Here is a 24677-nt window from a genome sequence, read left to right on the forward strand (position 1 = left end):
GTTGACTAGAGTAAAAAATCATGCTTGAAAAATGTAGCACGACTTTAACATCTTAATTTATTGTTGAAAACCATTTATCGGTATCTTTTGCGCCAATAAATCAGCTATTCAATCAATTTTTATTCGCTTTCAATTATTCCAACTTATAACGAATTAATGCAAATGATTGGTTTTATGTACGGTTCGTTTATTTGATGCGATACGGAGTATTCGTTTGACGTAGCGAATTTATTTGTTTAATATTTTCAAAATCCTAAAACTACCCAGTTAAGCTCAGCCGGAAATGAACCGGAATTCTGGCTGGTTCCAGTTCGTATTCCGGCTCCAGTGAAACAACCGATTCTAGTTAGAATCGGTTGTGTCACTGGAGCCCGTGGACGAACTGGAACCAGCCAGAGTTCCAGTTCATTTCCGGCTGAACTTTACTGGGTAGAGGACTACAATTGAAAATTATTTAAAATGTGAAATTATCATTAACATTAACATTATTCTTCATCGCAAGGGGCAATTTTGACGCTATTTTCAAACTAGAATAACAGTTCAATATACAGGAGAGATTTATGTATCCCATATTTATGTCGAGATTTCATACGTGTAATGTCCCGGCTTATGTCCAACCACTACACATTGAATGCGCATTTGCGGCGTATTGGTCTTGCAGAGAGTACACTGAAAATGAAAGTTACTTATTTTTTGGGTTAAATTTGCTCACTGGGAAGTTTATACATGGGCAACCCAAAATTAGGTAGAAATTTGAACATGGCGATTACCCATAATTTGAGTTGGTCGCTGTGAACTTCGTGCTGGGTAAGAATTGAATAATGACGTCTACTCAAATTCAAGTTCATCGCTTTGTACTTATATTTTGGGTAGCCCATTTCAAACAAAGTAGTAGGTAATGTTTTTGACAGCCATTTTTATTGTTGTGAATAAAATTGCATGAAGTGGCTCTGGAAAAGAATGGTAATTATAATGCATAATGCAATAATTTCAATTAAAATTAATGATTAATTTATTTCAGCCTAGAAACTTAGGATAAAGCAATTAGCGCTGGATCTAAAACATGAGTCGGTGAGTACTGTAACGTTGTTTATTTTTTGATTGTGGGTTCATGTTGAGTTGCTCATATCATTTAAATAGCGGCCACCGCATCATTCCGAAACCTGATCGGACCTCGAAAGACACATTGAACTCATGATGGGACGTTGATGATTCATATTTTTTGGAAATGTCTGAAATGCATATCGCTAGAATTAAAATAGAATATAACTACTAGAAGGCAATGGCAGCGGCTAGCGGTGATTAATTATTTTCTCGCTCTTACATAGATTGACATTTGTTGCCCCTGACACACGCAGGTTAAAGTAATGAGTAACAATAGCAGCTACAAAGTGATACAGTTTGGCAATTATATACCAAATGTTCCAGGCTGCAACAATTCTAATTCGAGTCTATTGATCAAAAGCAGGTAAAAACCTCAAGCGGTGTGAATTTAGTAAACGGGGTAATTCTAAAAGATGCGACGAAATGTTGAATGATAAAAGGTCGAATATAGCAAATGATTGAAAATAACAAAGGTTCCAATGTTACTAAAGGTTTAATGAAAAACCTGTTTTAATCCACCTAGCGGTGCAATTGTGCCTTTCTCATTTCTCTAAACTATGGCACGGAGGCTTTTTATGTTCAACATAATTGTGGAAATGTCCATTACATTCTTAGTACACTTTGCACTTATACACAATGGCATGCCAGCCACGAACTTGATGAGCTACGTGTCGACGGTGAAACACTTGAAACAAAAAAATATCATACTCCATTAGCCTAATCAGCATTAGATCAGTGTTATCTGCTTGCTAACTCGTTTTGTCATGCGGTGATGGGTATGCGAGGAGGGCGAAAGTCCCATGAACGAACGACTCCCCAGCTTAAATTGGTATGCTTTGTAATATAGTGGTGGTTTAAAGATGATGGGGTTGAAAGGGAGGGGTATGAGGTGGTAGTCTGAGGGGTGATTTAAGGAGATTTTTAAAGGAGGGGAGTGAACAGTAGAGGGGGGGGTGTAACCCCTCTCCGTAAATCATCAACTACGCCCCTGTTAAAATCCAGAAACCTTATGCGAGTCGAAAAAAAAATTGGCCGGGGTTAGGTTGACGTTTTTCAGAGTGATTGCATAACCTTTCTATATGAGAAAGGCAAAAATGTGCAAAATCCAAAAAAGTGAATCTTCGTCAAATTTTTTTCGTGTTTGCATCAAATCTCGACGTTTTATGCACCTTGAATACATTTAGCATCAAAAATAAAAATTCTATTTTTAATTTTTCCTATAGTTTTTATGAGAAATTTCTGTGTGGCCGCACTCTGAAACCCGTAATTCCGGAACCAGAATTCCGATCGATACAAAATTCAATAGCAGCCGATGGGAAGGTTGCACCTTTCATTTGAGACTAAGTTTGGGCAAATCGGTCCAGCCATCTCTGAGAAAAATGAGTGACATTATTTGACACATACGCACATACATACACACACACACACATACACACACATACATACACACATACACACACACATACAGACTTTTTCCGATCTCGACGAACTGAGTCGAATGGGATATGACACTCGGCCCTCCGGGCCGGGATTGGGTTGACGTTTTTCAGAGTGATTGCATAACCTTTCTATATGAGAAAGGCAAAAATGTGCAAAATCCAAAAAAGTGAATCTTCGTCAAATTTTTTTCGTGTTTGCATCAAATCTCGACGTTTTATGCACCTTGAATACATTTAGCATCAAAAATAAAAATTCTATTTTTAATTTTTCCTATAGTTTTTATGAGAAATTTCTGTGTGGCCGCACTCTGAAACCCGTAATTCCGGAACAAGAATTCCGATCGATACAAAATTCAATAGCAGCCGATGGGAAGGTTGCACCTTTCATTTGAGACTAAGTTTGGGCAAATCGGTCCAGCCATCTCTGAGAAAAATGAGTGACATTATTTGACACATACGCACATACATACACACACACACATACACACACACATACATACACACATACACACACACATACAGACTTTTTCCGATCTTGACGAACTGAGTCGAATGGGATATGACACTCGGCCCTCCGGGCCGGGATTAGGTTGAGGTTTTTCAGAGTGATTGCATAACCTTTCTATATGAGAAAGGCAAAAAGGTTAAAATTCAAAAAAAGAATAATGTATTCTCACCGTTATGACGCGTCACCTCACCTAGTTTGGTGAGGTGAGAGCGAAAAAGCGATCACCGCAGTCACTTAGGTGACTATAGTCACCCAAGGTGACAGAAGTCACGTGGCAGAGCGATTCCAATAATTATTTTGAGTGACGACGGTCACCGTAAGATGGAAAAAAGTGACCAAATTCTCACCTAAAAAATGTAGGTGATTAGAACCAAAAAGTGTTGCGTTTACTTTCAGATTTTTTTGAATTTTCGGGTAACATTTCCTTTTGGATAATGGCAGTTGGGAAGTTTCTGAATGACGTAAATTGATGATAGGCGTTTTTTTGAAATTCAAGATGGCGGCTTCTGGTTACAACAAACACTTAAAACCACCGTTAATATAGGTGTCATTTGAAAGGTAGTGTTTAGTAGAAGGCAAAAAATGATGGTTGGAGCCATTTAAAAATCTAAGATGGTGGATTCCGATTATCACAAAACACTGAAAACCACCATCAGCATGGGTGTCATTTGAAAGGAAAAAATTAGTAGATGGCAAAAATTGATAATTGGCGCCATTTTGAGTTCAATGATGGCGGCTTCCGGTTACTACAAAACATTGAAAACCATCATCAATATGGGTGTCAATTAATATGTAGTGTTTAGTAGAAGGCAAAAATTAATGATTGGCGCCATTCCGAAATCCAAGATGGCGACTTCCGGTTGCCACAAAACACTGAAAATCACCACCAATATGGGTGTCATTCGAAAGGTAGTTATTAGAAGAAGGCGAAAATTGATGATTGGTTCCATTTGGAAAACCAAGATGGCCGCTTTCGGTTATCACAAAACACCGTAAATCACCATTAATATGGATTTCATTGGAAAGGTAGTAATTAGTAGAAGGCGAAAATTGACGATTGGAGCCATTTGAAATCCAAGATGGCGGCTTCCGGTTACCACAAAACATCAAAAACCATTATCAATATGGTTGTCATTTGAAAGGTATTGATTAGTAGAAGCCAAAAATCGACGATTGGCGCCATTTTGAAATCTAAGACGTTGACTTGGTTTGTTTGATAGAGCCAATCAAACGAATTTTCATGCGAGAGGTGACAGAATGGGGTCAATACACTGACAAAATTGGGGGTAGACTGAATCAGGCACAGGTTTGGCAGCCCTGTCAGATTTCTGCGCGTATCCTGTCGGGTTAGTTCAGCTAGGACAAACTCGGTTTCGCTCGCGTTTTCTGGCAAATTTTGACAGGAACCGAGCTAAACCCTGGCATAACTCGGATATAAACTGTGTAAAGATCCTGGCAATTCCTACCTGGTAGAATTTAGCACGAATCGAGCAAAACATCTGACAAAGATGTGGCAGGAACCGTACAGAGATCTTGGTCGTACATTTCTGGCTCGATTCTGGATAAAAGTGAGCAGCATCGGTTGGTTTGACCGCTTCTGTCAGAAACGGTTGTTGCATTTGAGCGAATTCGTTGCCAGAATTCTCGCACAAATCGCGCAAAATGCTCGCAGAAACTCTGTCAGCATCAATTTCGCTGTGTTCAACTTTTGCTAACTTTCTGCTTGCCACGCTGACCGGGCGGTGGCTGATAATATCGGGTCTTCCCTATATTTCTAAGTACTTCGATAACTATGTTTCTAGAATCATCCATTTCGTAAACTAGCATACGGTGAAATGGAAATCGTCGTACTGACGCTCTTCCTTTTTTCAAATCATCTATCTATTGCTTTTAACCCTTTCATGTCCAAAGTTTTTCTAGTGCATGCAGGGTTTCAAAACTATTTTTCCTTGAAAACAGTGAGGTTAAGAAACACGAAATCATTTTTCATAAAGATAAGAGCTTCCCTCGCAGCGCTAGAAGCTGCTCAATTTCTACTTTCTAATGGTCAATTCCCCTAGAATATTCGATTTGAAACAGATTTTGCTTAGTGACCGCACCCCACAACCCATAACTCTGGAATCGGAAATCGGATCGAGATGAAATTTAATAGCCATTTACGGGGATAAAACACCTTTCATTTGAGACCAAGTTTGGTCGAATCTCCGGGAAACAAATGAGACTGTAATTCTGAATTTGGATACTTCCGCCGGGGCTTCCGGAACCGACGATGGTGGCCAATGTGACCAAAGAGACTTTTAATGGCTGTTAGTGACCTAGTACTACAAATCTAAGTAGATGTGGCACCATTTTGAAAAAGTTTTCACCTTTATACATTCATTACAGAATTTTGAAAATCGACATTGTCTGGCTAATCGTACTCTTCACTCTGCAATTCCGGAACCGGAAGTCGGATCCATTATAAATTCAATAGCAGCCTATAGGAATGTTGTACCTTTCATTTGAGACTAAGTTTATGAAAATCGGTTCACCCATCTCTGAGAAAAGTGAGTGAGATTGCGGTCACATACACACACAGAATTGACGGATTGTATCGAATGGTATATGTCACTCGGGCCTCCGGGTCTCCGTTTAAAAGACGGTTTTCAGAGCAGTTTTCTATTGAGAAAGGCAAAACGTAAATCGTATGAATAATTTGTAGCAAATAGTGGCACATTTTACACTTTTATAATTAGTGGCTCATGTCCCTTCAGATTTGACCGCACTTACCGCTTGATGACGTCCCAGTTTGATATTTCTTGTGAGTGTTTTGAGAAAACTGAGAAAACGAAAATCGTCAACGCAGGCCTGAATACGGTTAAAGAAATATAAACAAATTTTGGTATCCTCGCATCGTTGTCCGGAGCAGTTGGATATGTAAGGATATTTATTATTTTTAATCTAGTCCTGTAATTCAATTCTATTAATCGAATCGTATATTTAAAGCATTGTCATCAATAACCCCAGGGTTGAAAAATTGATTCGGTTCTGTGACTTCGAATCTAAAGACTATGGCGTGCGGCATCGAAGAATTTATTCCGTGCACTTTAGGTCGTCTTGTTTAAAACACCTATTAAATCTATCTAAAGGGTAAATGTTGCAAAATTACACAAACTAAACATTAAAAATCTGACACGTTTCGTTTTGTAGATGATGATCGAGTTGCACTTTTTGTTGCCAACGAACGGAAAACAGCGACCAGCTGCTGCATTTGCTCCACCACCCGTTTTTTCTAAGAGATCAGAGATGTGTATTTTCGCTCTGCAGTTTGTTGCTTTTAGCTAAATAGTTGAAGAAATTTTTCTCCTCAAAATATTTGGTAAGTAAATAAGAACAGTTTTGCATGTAATATAAGTTGTTATCGTGGGCGTGGAAACGACATTTATTCACTATTACTTATGGATACACTGGAAGATAAACTAATGGCGTTTTCGTTTTTGACTCAGCACTACACCAGTGTAGTCGAAAAAACAAAAGCGCCATAAGACTAACTTAATTTCTACCACTTTTTATAGATTATTTCTGCTGCCTCTGCACTCCTTGCTGTCGTTCGATTCCGTTCACGTAGCTTCGACGTGCTGCCTCGTGGATCATCAACTCGTCGGTAGCGAGCCGCGTGGCTTGTTTCGATATTCCACCTATTACTATGGGCCTTGGTTGCGTTTAGATGACCTCGCATCTGCGTGGTGACTTCAGGTATGGTTAAGATGATCGGTCGTGGTATAACGTATATATAATAACATTTTTTGCAGGAAACTATTCAGTCATGTCAAACTGAGGCTTCCAATAGTCAACACCGGTGAAACAACGTCATCTCGGTTATTGACTTCAGATACATCGAGCAATACGGAACATTTGAACAAGACTGTAGCTTACCCGAGCTCCGAGCCACTACAATTCCATTTGACTTTAGTCATACCGGCTGGAATATAATATAGAATTCTGGCTGTCTAAGAGACAAGTATTTAAATTGTGCATTCATTTTTTTTTTGTTTTTTGTTGATGATTAATTCATTTCAAATATATTTGTAGTTGGGACTGTGGCCACATTTGCAATTATGGCGCCACTGACATATGAGCAAGCGTATGGGGGATAGACCACTAGTGAATAATTGTTCTTAAACCTGAGGGGTAACCACCCATATTGAAGTATTTTGTTACCAGCCGCCATCTTGGATTTCAAAATGACGCCAATCATCAATTTTCACTTTCTACTAATTACTACCTTTCAAATGACCTTCATATTGATGGTGGTTTTCAGTGTTTTGTGGTAACCGGAAGGCACCATCTTGGATTTCAAAATGGCACCAATCATCGATTTTTATCTTCTACTAATTACTACCTTTCAAATGACACCCATATTGATGGTGATTTTCAGTGTTTTATTGTAACAGGAAGCCACCATCTTGGATTTCAAAATGGCGCCAATCATCAATTTTCGCCTTCTAACAATTACTAACTTTCAAACGACACCCATATTGATGATGGTTTTCAGTGTTTTATGGTAACAGGAAGCCGCCATCTTAGATTTCAAAATGGCGCCAATCATCAATTTTCGCCGTCTAACAATTACTCCCTTTCAAATGACCCTCATATTGATGGTGGTTTTCAGTGTTTTGTGGTAACCGGAAGCCGCCATCTTGGATTTCAAAATGGTACCAATAATCGATTTTTATCTTCTACTAATTACTACCTTTCAAATCACACTATTGATGGTGGTTTTAAGTGTTTTGTGGTAACGGGAAGCCGCCATCTTGGATTTCTAAATGGCGCCAATCATCAATTTTTGCCTTCTACTAATTACTACCTTTCAAACGACACCCATATTGATGGTGATTTTCAGTGTTTTATGGTAACAGGAAGCCGCCATCTTGGATTTCAAAATGGCGTCAATCATCAATTTTCGTCTTCTAACAATTACTACCTTTCAAATGACCATCATAGTGATGGTGGTTTTCAGTGTTTTGTGGTAACCGGAAGCCGCCATCTTGGATTTCAAAATTGCACCAATCATCGATTTTTATCTTCTACTAATTACTACCTTTCAAATGACCCCCATATTGATGGTGGTTTTTAGTGTTTTGTGGTAACCGGAAACCACCATCTTGGATTTCAAAATGGCGCCAATCATCAATTTTCGCCTTCTACTAATTATTACCGTTTAAATGATAGCCATATTGATGGTGGTTTTCAGTGTTTTGTGGTAACCGGAAGCCGCCATTTTGGATTTCAAAATGGCACCAATCATCAATTTTCGCTTTCAACTAATCAATACCTTTCAAATGACACCCATATTTATGGTAGTTTCAAGTGTTTTGTGGTAACCGGAAGGCGCCATCTTGGATTTCAAAATGGCGCCAATCATCAATTTACAGCTTCTACGAATGGCTACTTTTCAAATGATACCCATATCGATGGTTGTTCTTAGTGCGAATGCCAAGCATCCATATAATATATATTGGAAGCCTAAATTTTGGGTTATCCGAACGTTACAGAAATTTTGGGTTATCCGCTCGTTATAAATTTTGGGTTATGCGCTCAGTACTCAAACTTTGGGTTATCCGCTCAGTACTCAAATTTTGGGTTATCCGCTCAGTACTCAAATGTTGGGTTATCCGCTCGTTACTCAAATTTTGGATTATTTCATCGTTACTTAAACTTTGGGTTACCCGCTCTGTACCCAACGCTTGGGTTATCTGTAAACCAAACTTTGGGTAGTGCTCACACTACTCAAAATTTAAGTTCAAAGCTTGTTCCCCAAAAGTGAGGAGATGCACTTTAGTCCATTTTGGGTAGGATTCTACCCAAAATTAGGTAACGGCTGGTAAGCGTGTAGTCTGTGCGCTTGTGACGAGGGCTATCATGACATCTGGGTGTCTGGGTGTGCGCCAGGTAATGTGACGCCAGGTCTCAGTTAAAGGATTCCCTTCGGGCCCGAGGTAGACCGTCCAATGTCCCAGTTCGTGATATTCTGGCAAATCGCGATCTCCCATATATGTCCCTCATTTACATTTTTATCAAAACGATAAATATCCTAATTTAGCCCATCTCCCAAGTATCAATTGAAGTTTTATAGCACGCTAGAAGTGCAATCTAAGTTTTATGAATGGCTTTAAAACTACCATAAAACCACAATTCTTACTAGGGCTCCTTTATTCTCGTTTTTAGAAGTACCCTGTCCTGCCTGGTGAAGCCGACCAACACCAGAGTTCCACTATGTTACTGCCGTCGCCCTTACTACGCCTGCATAAAAAAATTTGAAAGCAAGAGCAGATCGATGGTCTTGAAGGATTCACCGCGGGTCCGACGAATTCCACCAGTTCCTGGACATCTTAGTAACCTGAGGCTCTAACTCATGCCGCTGATCTCCCGTTTACCTGAAAGTTGCAAGTTTTGTTCTTCCCCTCCCATCGTGTCCGCCTACTCTCCCCTGTCCCTGATACAACTGCTGCTGCTGTTACAAAAAACAAACTTGTATTATATTCCTAGTTTTTAGATAGCTTTAAACTTTTTTCATAAAAAGCTATTCATCCCCATCTTGTAAGATAGCTGTGAAATTTCTCATAAAAACTTGTTCCTCTTCTTGTATCTTAATCTGTATTCCTAGTCTTAAGATAGCTGTAATTTTTTTTTCTTAAAAAAAAACTATTGTTCAATCTTGTGTATCGAATCGTATTTTTAGTATTAAGATAGTAGTAAAAAATGTTCCTTTCAATATTAAAAAAAATGTTCATTGTAGCCTCTTAGTTTTAAGATATTCAAAATGTTAAAAAAAAAAAAAAGCAATTTGGCACCGCCAAGGGTTGTCACCTCTAGGGAGGCTTTCACCTGGAGATGCTGACCTAGGATAGGCTGCCAAAACATGAGTATATGCTGAAACCAGACAGAAATAAGAATCAAAGCGATTTTTTTTTTATATTTTAGAGCAATTTAATCGAATATTATTACCTACTAAGATGCAAAGAAACAAGTATAGACTTTTTCATTCCATCGCCAGGGTATGAATTTATCACCGGTTGGAAAATTACCAAATTGACTCACATTCACCGTTGAACGTTTTGTATTGGAAAAACATAATAGGCACCACTTTTCGGTTCCTTTCGCATAACAGCTTTTTCGCGTTAGTAAAGGGTTTAGATGGGTGCACAATTTCACTTCCCCGCCTAACCTCAAAGAATCCAAAAGCACCAGCAGCTCTCGCTGGTCCACTTCACCACAGCGGAAGACAAGAGTGAAGCACACTGCAGCGTCTTCCGGAATAAAATCACGACAAATCGGACTGCGGCTTGCTAAACAAGAAGCACTATCATCCGCATACAGGATGCAGGTTACTGATATTTGGAACAGTAATCATGTTGATCTTACTTTCAGTGAGACACGTATATGGACACAAAAGGTTGTATTGGGTGAGGAAACTGTTGCTCCCAGCGTCATTATATCTGGTTTTCCTTGCAAGATATTATATGTGTAGTTATCTAGCTATATGGAAAGGTAATAACAAACGTAAGTTGCTTGGTACACTGACGGCTCTCTGGTGAAGGGACATGCTAGCGCTGGTGTCTACTGTCGTGAACTGGGTTTGGAAGTCGCACTCGCTTGGGAGATACTATACCGTATTTCAAATAGAAATCTTCGCAATTATGTGCGTGATCATATCGACTCTTCAATATAGTTTATTCCGCAAACTCTGATAGTCAGGCTACAATCAAGGCCCGTAGCTTGGGCAACTCACGTAAAATAAATAAATACGTAAAAAGTATCATCAGAAGCAAAGATGGTCAACATTTTTGCAGGATTTAAAACAATCGTGATAGAATTGCTCTACAGCAGAAATGATCTGTCACGTTACACAAGTGTAACTGTGTTTTCTCACAAATTAATGGAATTAAACTTCCACAATACTGTTTCAAAAAGTAGGCTCAAAGCAGAGAAAAATAGCTATACACACTATGCAAGTTGTTGGGGCGATCAAACAACTTTTTCGAATTTTGGATCTTCATTATTATTGCTGTTTCACCATTTGGTTCCCATTACTTCACAATTATTTGTTTTCCATTATTTGTTTCTATTACTTTACAATTAAAAATAAATTGTTTTTATGACTTCACAATTAAAAATAAGTATTAATTCATTTTTCATCTCAAATTTTCGAGCGAGACTATCAAATTTAAATTCGACTAAGATGGAAAAATGTTGTTCCAAAAAGTTGAAAATATGGATTTTATTAACCTTTTCATTTCCTTATGATCTTCTAGTCATTTTCGGGTCGTACAAGAAGCAGTTTTAATAAATTACAGGTATGGAATTTTTTGTCAGCTTGTCATCCATATTGTTTAATATTACACCCAAAATATGAGGCGTATGATTTACATGCGAATAAGTATGATTCTAATGCGAAATATGCATTATAACTGGTGTTATAACTTTATTTAAAAGCGTTTTTGGTCCGGGACAAAATGCATTATGCTATTACATCGTAAACACCTACACAATCCCACAATTGCAAATGTATTGATGAAATCAACGTTATCAGAATATTTGTATTAAACTATCCCTACACTAATACACACGCAAAAGACCTTCACTCGTATTTTTATCGAGAGGAATTCTTCAAAAGAGAGTACTACCGGCTTGGCCATGGTACCGTAAAACGGGGTACCTTTGATCACCGGGATACCTTTGATCAAATGAGATTTTGTTCAGTAAAGTACGATAAGATGATTCCCTTTAACAAAATCATCGAAACAAAAAAAAAAACAAATTATATTCAAAATATATTTAGTACCTATCGGCAACGATTATTTTTTCATTTAATGCGCTTTTATAAAAATAAATTTAACCCTTAAAGGCGCAAATCATTTTCTTTTTTTTTTTCAATTTTTGTGAAAATCGTATCACAGTTTCAATACGTCACTACGATAATTTTTAGATGGTTTTCGCAATGTTGCTTTAAAACAACATTGCGCATTCAAGGACTAAATATTTTCGTCCAATAATTCATTTTCACAATACGACAGTTGTGCTGTTAACTATTTAATTTCGACTATTTTCCTGAGAAAGTTCGATAAAGGTCAGCTGAACCCTTCTGGGCAATTTTGTTTTCCTTCGAGACGTCACAATATAGGGCCTAGAAATGGCCTACGGTTATGCATTTACGCAACATTTCTAGGGTTTTTTTTCGATACACATATTTTGCTGATCAAAGTTCCCCCGAAAACAACGAATGGAAATTTACAACGAAGTAATATTATTCTTATAGTAAAACCAAATAAAATACCCATTAATTTGAACGTTTCGAATCTATGGGTACCAGTACTTGCTTTAAAAATGCAAACTATTATATTTACTTCAGTTGAAGAAAGTTATTCGAAAAACTTTAGAAAAAATGATCAATGTTCCCCGGTCTTACGGTACTGCTGAATTTTTGCTGCAGCTCTTTCACCAGCAAGCCCACCAACTAAACTAGGTGTTTTTTCTTACATTTTCGTTTCATTATTTTTTCTTTTTAATTTGTTTTCTTCCTTCTTTTTGCTTTTTTTCCTACCCACGTAGAGCTTTCTGCGTTACCGATCCACCGGCGACTTCCGACGCCAACATCGGAACCTGTGGAGACGTGAACCTATTCAGAAATACCGAAATCCTAACTCGCATCCATTTACAGCCACCCTCGCAGGATTTTTAACCAACGCACAGAGGAGTAACTAGAAAAAATTCTTGGCCAACAACCAAAAAAAAATTTTTTTTAGATTTTTTATTTAATTATATTTTTTTAGATACCTAAAAGCATACTGCATATTGTGGCAAAATAAAGAGTATGCCAAAAATTGCTAAATAATGTTTGCATGGATGCAAAATGGTGATATTTTAAGGGGTTTTTAATCATTTTTTATTATATATCCAGCAAAATCGCTTTCTAATGATGATGTTTGTATTAAATAAGACAATATTATAACAAACGTAATTGAACACAACTATTAGTGTAACCTCAGCTTAAAAATAACCGAAAATAGTAGTGTTTCTGTGTATTGGACCAGCTTTAGAAACACCCTTTTTAAACATTTTATTCCAAATTTGAACGATAAAAAAGTTACACTATACGGCAAGATCCGGCAAAGTTGCTGAAACAACATTACGAAACAAGATTCCGGCTATCCGAAAAACATTATTTCTTCCGATCTTTTCCGATCCACATATTCCAATCGATTTGAAAATATTGGTATTTCCACTAATTTTAGGTACGCCAAACTGCTGTGGGGCCAAATACTATGTTTGGCAAAATGTATATCTATGAATATGTGCACAGGTATCCATTTTCTTCTCCCTTTTCCACTGACCAACTGTTCACGCATCGGGAAAAACAAATATATTCACAAAAATCACCTCGAAAATAGAAGTATTCGGAAGGATCTAGTAAATTTACCTCTGCACTGGTAGGTGGATAGATGCCAAATTGTCCCAAAAACTAGTTATTTTCTATTTTTAGTTCATATTAAGGCATAATAACAGCAATAGCCGCAAAAATAGTTTTGGCCAGGATTCGACCCCAGTTACTCATATGTGCAACGTGCAACTACTTGTTGGTGTCGCTAACTTAGTGCTCGCTTCTCCGCTGCGCTTGAGGTTCGAAGATCAAAAATCTCTTCGCAATGATTTAGTTGGAACCTCATTTGAATTTGCTCTGCTCCCAAGCCCAGTTCGTTAAGACAATTCGATGGTCAAAACAAAGCAGATTGCAAACGTTCATCGATTCCTATTGGCCGTGCAGCGTTGGCACCATGTGCGCTTTGTTTGTTTGCACGGTGTTAGGCGATGTCTTATGTATTGTCAATCCTGAGAAAATTTAGCATTTTGGTCACTTATCGATATGTCATTATGCTATGCGATACCTTGCTAACAAAAACACCTCATAAAGAAAAAAAAATATTACCCAATTTTCAATTTTTATTGTTTAAGTTTAATTTAATCTAATTGAATAGATAATTATTCATATTGACTTTGATAACTTTGATGAAAGGATAATAAACAAAAAATATTTATGCATAAATTACTCTGTAAGAAAGAAATTCATCAACAAGTACGAAGTAATCAACAAAAATACTCGTCTTCTATCTTAACAAATATAGTAATATGGTTTTAAAGCGATCGAAAGTGGTGTTCAATATAATTAATACTTTCATAAAACCCTAAATATTAGTAATTAGTTTCATAGAAAGCAACTTTCACTCTTTTATTTATTTATTGTCGTCAAACAAGAGTAGACCGTTTTGTTACAACGATAAAATATAGTATACACTTAAAACATAAAATACTAATAACTAAACTAAACACTATCTGGTTTACATAGCACTACTTTAGGATGTTCTTTATAAGCGAATAGAATTGAAATATTTTTTTAATTTGCTTTTTGTCATTGTTAAGTCAATAGCTTCGCAGTGCTTGTTGTAAGTTGCCATCATCTGATTTAATGGTCCAAACTTGGCATAATTTGTACGATAATTGTTTGTTATAAATGTATTTCGGATTCGTAACTGCCGGGAAGGTATATAAAAATTAAGTTTAGATAGAAGTTCGACTGAATCAATACGACACGAAATTATATCGTTTAGAAATGAAACCATTGCATATTCTCGGCGCTCTTTTAGTGTTTGGATGTTAATGAGGATACAGCGAGCTTTATAAGATGGGAGAGGAAATCGTGTCCAACCTATTTTGCGAAGTGCAAACAATAAAAATTGCCTTTGTACTGATTCTATTCTTTCTTCATGTGTGATTGAGAAAGGTGACCAAACTATGCTACAATATTCCAGTATTGACCTTACATACGAGATGTATAATGTTTTAATTGTATATGGATCCTTAAAATTGTAACTAAAACGCTTTATAAATCCAAGCATGTTATTTGCTCTATTGATGATTGTGTTGTAATGGTCAATGAATGTTAATTTTGAATCTAGAATGACTCCCAAATCTTTAACTCTTTCGCACTTTTGTACCACTTGATTTCCTAGAGTGATTGAAATGTCAGGTGTATTTCGTTTACTACTAAAAGTTATTGCATTTCATTTTTTTACGTTTAGTTGCAGAAGGCTTTTGTTACACCAGAGGTAAAACATATGTATTTCTTCCTGTAATATCTTTATGTCTTGTTCGTTCCTAATTTCTAAAAAGAGCTTCATGTCGTCGGCATAGATAAGAACTTTTATGTTTTTGAGAATGTATGATATGTCGTTTACGAATAAAATGAACAAAAGAGGGCCTAGATGGGAGCCTTGAGGAACTCCTGATGTGACTTGAATGGGATTCGATTTCTTCCCTTTAAATCTAACTATTTGTTGACGGTTAGTTAAATATGATTCGAGCCATTTGAGAAGACCTGATTCAATTCCTAATTTTTTCAGTTTGAATAATAGCAAGGGTATGTCGATACGATCAAATGCCTTGCAAAAGTCCGTGTAAAGAGCTTCAGTGTAGTTTCCATTCTCCATTGCAATCAATGAGTAGTTAACGAATTCTAGTAAATTTGTATTAGTTGAACGTCCTTTGAAGAACCCATGCTGCATGTTAGCAGGCATGGGAAAATTCACTCATTCGTTTGACTGCATTTGATAGCCATTCATCCTTGGTTCAGCCGCACACAATCATCATAGTGAGCATGGAGCAACGAACCATGAGAGAATGCGATGAATCCTCTCTCCACCACCATGTTTGTGCACTCCGAACGGTCAGCGAACGCACTATGTAAGTGAGTGGTTAAAAAAATACTTGAAACGAACCGAACGTCAGCAAACAGGCAGGACTTCAATTCTGGATGAATCAAAATTCGCTCACTCATCGAATGCGTTTTTGACTCATTCAGAGGGTTCCTTGTATGTAATTCCAATAATAAGTATGAGGCGCTGTATATATCGTTTACGCAGAGCTGTAGGAATTAGATTTTTCTTTAAACTTCTTGTTCGGCTCTAAAGCCTTTTGGTGATTATAAGCCGGGAAATTACATGAAAATATAGCACAGTTTGAATACTGTGTCTGTGACATATGACTTCTATAATAATCATTGCTTCATAGGCAAGGACTCGACGTCGCTTTTGGAAATGATTTGAGATAGTATCGTCGCATTCGGAAAGCGATAGAAATTGTTAAATTTAAAATTAATTCTTTTAAAAGGCTAACGCGATGTTTATATAAACAAATTCATTATACCGCTACGGAGCGTAATTCACCCTTCGTAGTAGCAATCGCACAGCTGTTTATTATAGTAAATTAAGAGTAAAAACGAAATTAAAGTTTGTTTTGCTATTGTTAAAATTATATTGATTTGTAGACAGAGCTGCGCTAAATAAATTTAAGTGTTGGATACGTTGTACATTAAAACGTATTGACTCCAAAAATACGTCTGTTGAACTTTTTTTTCATAACTAGTTCGTCGGGATAATGACGGATATCAATATTTTTGTAATTATCTTTGTTTTTGGAACGAGTTTGATGAGTGGGTTTTGAAATACCGTCATCGGTGATTACTTTACGCCAAAAATAGAACGTTTTGTACATTACACTCAAGAACTACGATCACGCAACTTCAAATTTGAAACTGTTCGATGTTTTACATATGGCACAAGAACCTCCAAAGTCATTGAAAAGAACTTTTGGAAAATCAAGATTGAACGTGAAATCTAAAGAGCTAAAATTGGCGTAAAGTCACCCCCACAAGGGGGCTACTCTACGCCAAAAAATTTTTTTTTCGCAAAATCATGTTAACTCCTTGATTTATTGTCATGGATTATGCTCGTTATTTATGTGTGAAAGCAAATGAATGTAGTGCTCGTAAAAATAAAAGGGTGTGTTCAAAAACTGCGTACCACGCATCCAATAACCATGTTTTGGAAAGTCGATAAGTTCTACAATTAAAAAAAGCAAGCCGAGAAAAAAAGCTCTACATGATATACTTGATTATGATGATATTGATCCTTAAGAATTAGACCACCTTGTTTTAGTATTTTTCTAAAAGTAGTTTTAATTGTGTTACGGAGTGCAAAGACTTTTCCAACAGAAACGTTTTAATGGTCAGGTCAGTTCATCCATCTTTTTTGACATATCCATTTATAATATGACGAATTTCGCGCTAACTCGAACAAATGTTGGCAGCAATCTCTCAGATTTTAATGAAACTTTCTGTACATGAGAAATTTGTCACAAAAAGCCACTTTGCATACTTTGTTTTTCCAAAAATGATCTAGACAAGCTTTTGAGAGGGTCAAACTTTTTTAACCAATTTTTTTCAAATGGCTATTGTCTAAAAATGATAAATCCTACAAAAAAATGTTGTAGGAGTTATTTTCGCAAAATTAGTCATTAGTTGGGAACTTTCAAGAAAAAAAAGTTATTTGAAACAAACTTTTCCTTGTCCACACTGATTTTTTAGTGTATTTTTATCGAAAACTAAACCAATGAAAGTCATAACCATCTCAGAATCCAATAAAACTCAGTTTGTCAAAAGATATTGTCCAATTTAGCGATTAAGGGTGTTTATACGCGATTAAAGAGTTTTTAAACTATATGGGGTTGGCTCGATCGGTAGTTACCGAAGAAGCTGGTTTCATTCCAGTAAAGCACATTCAGAATTTAAGCTGGCTTGAGGTTTCTGTCAGAATTTCGAATCAAATAAAACAACCGATCGCGGCTCATTGCTTCATTTAAAACTGATTGTGGCTGGTTTGAATAGGATTTAATAGTATTTACAGGTATGTTCCGTTGGGATCATTTTAGATGTTTTGATGCATTTTTCGAAGATATGATTATCGACCTGGAAACAGGTATAAAGAATTCCAACCTCCCTTTTGAAAAAATTAGTGACGCCAGAACAGTAGTAGCTGGCATCATTAAAGAAAATGTTTCGGAAACCCAGGAAGATACAATAGAATTAACAATCACCAAAGAATTGAGGGAAAAGCCGGTTTACTTCATCAATGCTGACAAGGGAAATAAAGTAGTAGTCATGGATAAGCATCAATATGATACTGACATGCAACATAAAATAAACTCTGGTCCATATAGAATTCAAAGAATAAATCCTCTCACTGACATGATCAAACGTGTCGATAAAACTCTTAAAGAATGCAAACCCGTCCTAGGGGATAGCCTGTCACGTCTCAAAGTTTCAAATCCCGCCTTACCTAGAATTAAGGGACTACCTAAAATCCTCAAAGCTGGGAATGAAATGAGGGAAATTATTTCAGCTGTAAATGCCCCTACCCAAAAAATTGCAAAATGGTTGGTTAACGAATTCCAAACAATGCCTAAACAATTCCATAGTTGCTCGGTTAAGAGCACACAAGATTTCGCAATCAAACTTCAGAAGTCAGGTGAAATCAAAGATGACGAAATAATGGTCTCTTTTAACGTAACCGCCCTGTTCCCAAGTGTCCCTGTAAAAGATTCAATTAACCTCTTAGAGGATTGGTTACTACAACAGAATAACAATAGTCTATGGAAAAGCAAAGTGAGATCTTATCTTAAACTTACTAGCCTTTGCATGGAAGAAAATTATTTCACATTCCGAGGTGTCTTCTATAAACAAACTAAGGGTGCCCCTATGGGTAACCCACTCTCTCCTTTTCTTTGTGAGCTTTTCGTGGCAAACCTAGAAGAATGTTTAAAGATAAAAAATTTGTTGCCAGAACGCTGGTGGAGATATGTTGATGATATTTTTTGCATTATCAAACGGAGAAATTTAACAAAGATATTGGAAGCTATTAACAACATTCATAATAATATCGAGTTTACACATGAAGAAGAAAAAGATAACAAATTACCATTTTTGGATATCCTTGTAATAAGAGAAGGAAAATGCTTGACTTTTGAAATTTATAGAAAACCTACCAATACAGAGAGAGTTATACCAAATACTTCAAACCATTCTTATCAGCATAAAATGGCAGCATTCCATCACATGGTTCATAGAATGCTTAGTTTACCACTAAGCGAAGAAGCAAAATTTAAAGAAACAGAGTTTCTTTTTAGAATTGGCAGGCTCAATGGATATCCAGAGCAAACTATCCAATCAATAATCAATAAAAAAAAGTAAAAAAATCAAAAAACAATCCCTCACAACATTAACCCCATTAACCGAGAATTTAAAAAGGATAGCAGTAGACTTCAACAAAAATACGGCTTATCCACTTAGACATAAATTAAAAAAGTTTGGTATGGATCTTGTTTTTAGTAGTAGAAAGTACCAACTTAAATCGATTTTAGGATCCACTAAAGATCCAATTGAAACTCTGGGAAAATCTGGGGTATACAAAATTTCTTGTTCTCATTGTGATAAAATTTATATTGGACAAACTAAGAGAACACTAGATATTCGGTTTAAAGAGCACATCGCTGAAATCACAAAAGCTTCCAAGGAAGCTGTTAAAGATGTACCATTTCACTTCAAATCTAAGGTAGCGGAACATTCCTTTTCAGAAAAACATGATCTGACTACCGAGGATATAAAAATTCAACGTCAAACTTCTAATCCATGGAAATTGGATGTTGCTGAGAGCCTAGAAATTTTTAAACAACCCCCTTCGTCTTTACTCAATCGAGATCAAGGTAACGGATACACATGGCTTTTCCAAACATTACCCGTACGCAAATGATCATCTTCACACACCTAAGTTACCTAATTTCTACTTGCCTTTTCGGTACATAAAGCGGTACAGAGGGTATTAATGGAATTAAAACGGAAGACAACGGTTAAAGTGTTATTTTTCTCCTTTTGGCAACCAATAATTTTATATGAATCCAATTTTTTGAAACACTGAAAAAATTATATCTTGTTAAGAACCATCTAAACAAGGATTATGCACAGAATATACGATTTTTGGAGCTTCGTGGTATTTTAGAAAAATGATTGCGCTTAGGGTGTCGGACTTGCCCCCGGTTCCCCTACTGCAATAGTAAAAAGTACTTCAACATGATACAGAAGAAATAAAGTCAGTAACTTGTAGGTCACGCTAGCCGTTAAACGATAAGCTTGCGTATGTAAAAATTAAAAATCCTGCATCTTGAGCTATTTTCCCTTTGCACTTCTACCCATATATTACCTCTACAAAGGATAGAGAACCGATTGAACGATTCAATGATTGGATATGATGATTGAATCAAGATTAGACTCATCGAGTGGCTCGCAAACCAAAACAATAATATTCCAATCTGATTCACTCACATCCAAACATCATTCTTAGAAAATATTGAGAGAATGAGAGGCTCTCCGACTTAGAACGAACGGGAGTCAATTGCTATCGCTAATGAGCTTTGCAACAAGCTCAGTGTATACTTCCTGGCGTTTACTTCGTGAGACAAACACAACGGTTGGTAGCATGAGATGTATCAGAAGATGAATACAGATGAATGAATTTCGAATGTATTTTTCCCATACCTGCATGTTAGTAATTCTGTTTTTGATTTGATTGAATAGTTTTTCGTTAACGATTGCTTCAAAGAGTTTAGGCATACATGACATAATGGCAATTCCACGGTAGTTACATATGTCAGATTTTTTGCCACTTTTAAAAATGGGTACCAGGTACGAGCTTTTCCATAAATTGGGGAAAATGCCAGATTCAAGCGACATGTTAAAAAGCCAAAACAGAGGAGCTGTGAATTCCAACGCTAAGTTCTTCATAAATACGGGTGGGATCCCGTCAGGTCCAGAACCTTTGGAGGCATCTAGTTTGTTTAGAGCCTCCATAATATCTTGCACACTGACATGATTGACGCCAATGTCTGTGGTGAATTCTGGGAAGAAACCGAAATATTCGCGATCACGATCTTCTTCAGAAAATGTGGTATAGATGTCTTGAAAGAAGGTTGCGAAAAGATTGCAGATTTGTTCCGCGTTGACACCGACATTTTCTTTAAGTTTCATTTTTGAAGGGAAGTTTTCCGATTTTAAATTATTTTTAACATGATTAAAGAAATTTTTTGGGCAAGATTTTATTTGAAGTTCGGTTTTTGAGTTATACTCTTCAAATGCTATTTTAATGGATAGGTTTAGTTGATCGCAAATGTCCAAATAGTTAAATAAGTTCCTTTCATTTCTGATTTTTTTATACTTTTTGTGGGCCTTTTGTTCACGATTTTTTAAATTTTTAATTTGCTCGTTATACCAAACTGGATATTTTGTGTTGCCTTGTCGCCTAATTTTTTTCAGTGGTACTTGTTCAACTATTATATCAAACAATTTTGTGTAAAAGACGTCTACTGAATTTTCGATACTTGTTTCATTTCTAAACAACGTTTGCCAATCTATACTGCTTAGTCTTTGTTTTATGTTGTCAAAATTTGCCAATTGAAATTGAAAGGCCTCTTCGTACTCGCAGTCATCGGGTCTTTTGTTATCATGTACAAATACAGAAAACTCTATTGCTGTATGAAACGCTTCATTTTTCCATAGTGGAGTTAATGATTCGGTGACACAGAAGTCTTCAAGAATGTTTGTGAATAATAAATCTAAATAACAGTTTTGCTGATTTCTAACATGATTAATTTGGTTAAGTCCTAAACTTGCAGTTTTGTCAAATATGGCCTGCAGAGTTTCGTTATCCCCAACGACTGGAAGTAGAATGCTTTCATTTTCAGTGTCTGGAAAGAAGTCAATGCTTCGTTGATTGAAGTCACCATAAATATGAACTTTTACCTCTGGGGGGAGCTTGGTTATAATGTCTTCGGCAATAAGAAAAAACTTTTCAAATGTATCTTTGCGGGCATTATTTGGGGGGAAGTACACAGAGGCAAATATATGTGTTTCACCTGTCAGATGGGTTTTAACCCACACATGCTCAAATTCTTTAAATTTCGTTGTAGTAATGATTTCTGCATTAAATTTTGATGTAATTGCTATTAAAACTCCCCCTCCTGACTTCTTTTCAGACATATGAATGTCTCGGTCAGCTCTAAACACATTGTAGCTGTTCCCGAAAACTTCTTCACTTCTAACACTTTCGTCCCAACTAGTTTCTGTAGCCAAAATAATTGTATAGGAGCTACTTAAAATATTCTTGTGAATTTCATTCATTTTCGATGCACTTTTCATTCTATTAAAATTTTGACAGTAAATTAAAATTTCTACTGACGACTCTACTTGAGGAATCGAGATTACCTCTTTTTGTTGTCGTTCAAATGGCGTCGAATCTTGGCAAACTGCGGTGTCCTCGTCATTTCCTTCTTCTAGGGAATGCGTCAATGTCGTCGAAAACACGAATGTTGAGAATGGCACGCCTTACACAAAACTGTTGACAAGCGCTCCGATGTTGGGTGCATTTGCATCGTCGACCGTGGTAAATCATCCACTGGATAGGGATTCAATGTCGGTCCTCTTTGAAACTGAATTGTTGGCCTATAGTTCGTGGGGGGTCCTGAGAAATGATCTTTTGCAGCCGCAAGAAGCACTCTATCCGGTGGCAGGAAACTATTGTTGTAGTGACTACTCGTATGGTTTTTGTTATAGTGGGTGTTGCCGGCCCTAAATGTGATTCTGCGATTGGTATTACTCGTATGGTTACTATTAACTGGCTGTCGTGAGTGGCGCGCTGCTTGTTCTTGATCAGGTCGAGGAAAATTTGTGGTGCTTTTGTTTTTTCATTAACGTTATTATTATTATTTCGCCTCGATCTTTTTTTACGTCTTCTAGCCTTTTCGGCCTGTTTTTGCTGGTTCAGGTTTCTTAATTTGCGTGCATCGTAATCGCTCCAGTCTGCTTTCCATACTTTCCTTGTACCCAAAAAGCGCCAACCTGAGTTATCGATATTTTTGTCGTTATTTAATTCGGCTTCCAAACTGGGGCATGAATCAAGCGATGATGTAGCGTTTTGACTTGCCGTTATGTTTGATGAAAGCGCCTTAAGTTCGTCGAGGATATCAATAGTTAGCGCAGAATTTGTGAAGTTTTGACTGGTGGATATGTTCGCTGACAGAGACTTAAGCTCGTCAAGAATATCAATCCCCAGCGTCGGGTTTGACGTCATAGTAATACTAGCCGCTGTGTCCAGAGACAGTTGATTAAGCTGGTTTATTTCATCATTCATGGTGCGCAGTTCAGCTGATAGCTCTGACGTTACCGTTTTCAGCGTGCTATAGACATTATTTTTCGTTGTCGTCATTGCTGTATCGAATAGCGAGGTAATGTGATTTTTAATGGCAACAACACTTCCAGTCAAACTGCTGTTTTTGTTTATTGCTATCAATTCCTGTTTTATTGTTGTAAGCAAAATTTCTAGGCCATCGATCGCTTCGTGAACTATGTTAGGCTTCTCCAGTTGAAACGCGAGCCGGTGCATTACTTCCGTATTGGCTTGCAGTTGTGATTCCAGAAGTTGTTGTTGTTCAATAAGCCCTTTGAACTCAATCTTGGCCTGCATCAATTCTTGACATGATTCACAGCACGGTAATAGATACGAGTTGATGTCCACCCTCTTGTCCTTCTTCCGCAGTGATCCCCTCGGAACAGTCACTCCAATGCAAGCGGCGTGGAATTTTCTTGGGCAACCTATACACGTCCACATAACTGTATCGGCGGAAGTGTCGAAAGTGCAAATTTCGCAACTCATTATGATTGATGTACACACACGAAAAGCTGAATTAATAAAAAACTAAATGAAATATGTTGGTGTTCGTTTTTTTGTTAACACTGAGTATTTTCAGCGAAGTGTGTATTTAGCCCTGATGAAAAGGTATAAAAAAAGAAAGCAGACAAATCAAAACATTTCGAGCCATTTCTTTATCCATCAGTTCTGTTGTTAGTAAATAAGTGTTATTTTTAGTTTCTCATAATTAATATTTCTCTTTTATCATTGCGAAATAGCTATTGGACCAATATGGAGTACGATATAGATGTCGAGAATGTAGGTGAAATGGAATGCGGAGCCGAATATTTGCTAGAAGATGCCAGCAACACCATGGAGGATAATGGTTCAGTGACCAGTAACTGCGGAGAAAATGAAGATTCGACCGAAAAACGTAAAGTATACTCTTTCTTTGCTACCGTTTACACTCGGAATTTTAAAGGTCATAAGAAAGGACCTTCGGTTGGAAAGTTATTTATAAATTGTGATTCCGTTGAAGAAGTTATGAGCACGGTATGGGACTGTTGCAAATCACATATTCGCCGAGAAGCAGTTTTCCGACCCATCCCTAAAGGTGATGCCAGCAGTTTTACAGTTTAGTGGCACGAAAATGCTGAACCAGTTCTACAGGACATCAATAATTTCGTCACCTTTCAAACAAAAGCTTCAAAGCGAAATTACAAACCGGCTCAATTCTTTGGAAAACCGGAAAGGCTACAAAAGTTGCTACAAAAAGAAGTTAATATCTTTGTACATGTTTATTCTGAATCGGTTGCATCGGCAAATATGTACGATTTACTACGAACACAATTGTTGAAGCCTGAGGAGCGCGATAGAGCTGGAGCTGCATCGAATCAGGTGCTCAATAGCTTGACGAAAGAGCTAAAGGAGATGTATAAAGACATATATCGTTCTGCGGATATAAATTGGTCAGTATGGGCTTCTCTTTTGCTCAGCAAGGATTCGTTTGAGCGGGAAACA

The 24677-nt window shown here is 37.0% G+C and overlaps 1 protein-coding gene and 1 long non-coding RNA gene across 6 annotated transcripts in view; one reads left to right on the plus strand and one right to left on the minus strand.

Annotated features, from left to right (window-relative positions):
• Positions 1–24677, minus strand: part of LOC131683853 (calcium/calmodulin-dependent protein kinase kinase 1-like) — a 461007-nt gene that overhangs the window by 352088 nt on the left and 84242 nt on the right. The gene's annotated exons all lie outside the window — the stretch shown is intronic.
• LOC131683860 (uncharacterized) lies at positions 5089–7060 on the plus strand. The gene is made up of 5 exons (XR_009304578.1): positions 5089–5967; positions 6037–6180; positions 6241–6409; positions 6606–6786; positions 6843–7060. It is a non-coding gene; the product is annotated as an uncharacterized LOC131683860 (long non-coding RNA).

This window comes from Topomyia yanbarensis, chromosome 2 (assembly GCF_030247195.1).
Source record: "Topomyia yanbarensis strain Yona2022 chromosome 2, ASM3024719v1, whole genome shotgun sequence".
Lineage (NCBI taxonomy): Eukaryota > Metazoa > Arthropoda > Insecta > Diptera > Culicidae > Topomyia > Topomyia yanbarensis.